The sequence below is a fragment of the Tachyglossus aculeatus genome, chromosome X3, assembly GCF_015852505.1.
Source record: "Tachyglossus aculeatus isolate mTacAcu1 chromosome X3, mTacAcu1.pri, whole genome shotgun sequence".
Classification (NCBI taxonomy): Eukaryota; Metazoa; Chordata; class Mammalia; order Monotremata; family Tachyglossidae; genus Tachyglossus; species Tachyglossus aculeatus.
The window spans coordinates 10,269,846-10,273,093 of record NC_052099.1 but is presented as its reverse complement, the minus strand read 5'-3'; the positions used below and the strand labels follow the sequence as shown (position 1 = coordinate 10,273,093).

General features: G+C 39.9%; 1 non-coding gene across 1 annotated transcript; it reads left to right on the top strand.

Annotated features, from left to right (window-relative positions):
• The first annotated feature begins 927 nt into the window (after window positions 1-927).
• Window positions 928-1,065, top strand: LOC119949063. Its single transcript, XR_005457159.1, has one exon. It is a non-coding gene; the product is annotated as a small nucleolar RNA SNORA7 (small nucleolar RNA).
• Window positions 1,066-3,248: the final 2,183 nt, after the last annotated feature.

Below are 3,248 nucleotides of genomic sequence, written 5' to 3'. Positions count from 1 at the left end.
TGTGTGTTCCATTCTTTCTTTTAAGGGCATGAAACGATCTGTGATCTCACTTTGATTCCAATTTGGGGTCTTGGGTATCATTCTGCCAACGACTGCTATTAACACTTGCAATAAAATCCCCAGCAATCATTTTTGAGTCTATCTCTTTCATTACTTCCTGTTCAGAGTAAGCTCCAAGTTCTAATCCTAAATTATAACTAGGGAGTAAAAGGTCAATAAAAGAGGATCAATATGGAGTCAAGGCCATTAAAGAAGAAGAGAGGAAAATCCATGCCAAGGGCAAGGAGGAAGTGAAGAGAGAAAACTGAGAAAGTGAAGAAGGGGCTGGAATAGGTATTTTCCTGGGCCCTGTTATTCTTTTCTGGTAACAGTTTCTGAAATATGATGTGAAAAATGAATACAATTGGATTGAAAGGGAAAGTGGTCAACAGACTGCTAAGGTAGAGAGGAAAGAATGGATTTTCTTAAATAATGTAATTTTAAATGATTTTTTACGAGTCCCTATTTGTCCATTACCCCAGAGAAATATTTTCCAGCAATAAATCTGTAAAGATAAATGAGGCAATAGATATGATTTAATAATAATAATAATGATGGCATTTATTAAGTGCTTACTATGTGCAAAGCACTGTTCTAAGCGCTGGGGAGGTTACAAGGTGATCAGGTTGTCCCACAGGAGGGCTCACAGTCTTAATCCCCATTTTACAGATGAGGTAACTGAGGCCCAGAGAAGTTAAGTGACTTGCCCAAAGTCACACAGCTGACAATTGGCAGAGCCGGGATTTGAACCCATGACCTCTGACTCCAAAGCCTGGGCTCTTTTCCACTGAGCCACACTGCTTCTCTAAGGCTGATTTGCCTTGAACTCTTTGGAGGGCAGGCCCTATAGAAATCTAAGATATTTGGGCGAGTTCTCTCTCCATCACTCCCCTCTCGGGGTCGCACTTGGAGAGTTTCCAGTACTCTACCAGTCTCGACTACGGGTGGGAGAGTCAAGCAGAGGCCTACCCATTCCATTCCTAGTTTGGGCAGTAGCTAGCGAATGGAAGGCAATCTTCTACAAGCACTTAGTACAGTGCCAAGTGCTTAGTACAGTGCTCAAGCACTTAGTACAGTGCTCTGCACACAGTAAGTGCTCAATAAATACCATTGAATGAATGTTACAAGTCAAAACTCACCTGTGCTGGGCAGCAGCGGCACAGGAGAGAGTCGAGGGCGGAGACTCAAGTTGACTGCATGGAAAAAGGCAATAGTAAACCACTTTTGTATTTTTACCAAGAAAACTCTATGGATCCACTACCAGAACTATTGCAGATGGAGGTGGGGCATTCTGGGAGAGATGTGTCCGTAGCGTTGCTATGGGTCAGAGACTATTCGACGACATAGGGCGAGACTTTCCATCATGAGCTCTCAGCTTCCTGGGAGAGAGGAACATGTGCGTGTCAGTTTGTCAATGGTATTTATTGAGTGCTTACTGTGTGTGTGCAGAGCACTGTACTAAGCTTGGGAGAGTAAACTATAACAATATAACAGACACATTCCCTGCCCACAACAAGCTTACAGTTTAGAGGGGCAAGTCACTTCACTTCTCTGGGCCTCAGTTTCCTCATCTGTAAAATGAGGATTAGGACAGTGAACCCTATGCAGGACAGGGACTGTGTCCAACCTGATTAGCTCATATCTACCCCAGTGCTTAGTACAGTGTCTGGCACATAGAAGGCACTTAACAATTACCCTAAATATATATTTACAGGCTTTATTGTAATCTTTATATTATAAATTATTCATTCATATCAATGTCCGTCTTCCCTTTTAGACTGTAAGCTTGTTATGGGCAGGGAACGTGTCTGCTAATTCTGTTATATCATATAAGTGCTTAGTACATTGCTCTGCACATAGTAAGTGCTCAATAAATACCATCGACTGATTGATTTCCAGCAGCCATTGAGGTAGACCACAGCTGATCATCTCCATAAATTAGCAAACTCCCTGTCAGAAATGTGGACCATTCAGAAGAGCTCTCTTTCAAGAAAGGTTAATATTTTAGGCAATTGGTCTTTAGTTTTCTTTAGTTTAGTGGGCATCTCATTCAAGAAATTGAACGAGTCAAAGTTTTGTTTTTTGCTTGAACTTCTGGCCTCATGGTCAGCACGTCTACTTTTAAACAAGAAAATTTGCAGTTTTATCTGTGGCTCTTGTTTTTACTGAAAAGTAATTAACATTAGCCAGGAGATGCAGATAAGGTCAAGTATCAACCAAGTCAAAGTGGAAAAACAATAAGCCTAATAGAATGGAAGCAATTACACAGCACCAAAAAAGAGAATCAATGGCAAATAACAATAAATTACAATATTTAATGAATGAAAAGGAAACAGCTAGAAAATGCTAAACCAAGCATTAAACACATTAGCCTCCATGTGTTAATAGAACCAATTATAACAGAACTGAGAAGCCGATGGTTACATTTCAAGTAATTTGTTTTAATTATGAAGAATCAAATATCAGAGTGAAATCATTTTAATCAGTTTCAACAGGGTACCTTTCCCCATGAATATTTCTATAAAAGGAGAGAACATATATCCTCCTTTTCTCATCTACACAAGTATACAAAATTCCGCTTTGCATATTCAGCATATGCTTCCTCTTGAAGATAAATGCCGTTTCATGATCCATCCGAAAATACCTTTCTCTAAATGTAGAGATCCTATTCTAGGGGAAGAGCAATTCTCATACCCAGGAACAGGATTTCAAAGTGCTTTTGAGAATATGTCAGATACGTTGACATTCTGATGCACTCCAAAATGAAATCATTACATATGTTTAGAAACATTTGATTATTGGAGTTCCTTTACCATATGGAACCCAATTTACATCATTTCAGTGGTTATGGAAATTCAAATGGTGCTTCTTCAGCTATACGATTTTCAGGGGATTCTGAGCATGTTTATTGTGCAACCTGGAAAGGATGCTGTGATTAGAAACTGTTACTTCAGTTTGGCACCGAGCAAACCATTAGTGCTCAATATATGTTTCATTACAATAATAGGGTATTCCTCTTTCTTACAAACCTTTGAGACCGAAGAAGGCTGCTATTACCGCAGAGAATGAGGATCGAGTTCGCCCCTCCAGACACAACAGCGGAATTGCTCCCTGTCAGTGCAGGTTCATTTTCTCTAAGTCGATATGGCCCAGATTGTTCGTTTAAGATGGAGAAAAATGTGAAACGGAAAACTACGAGATGAAGAACT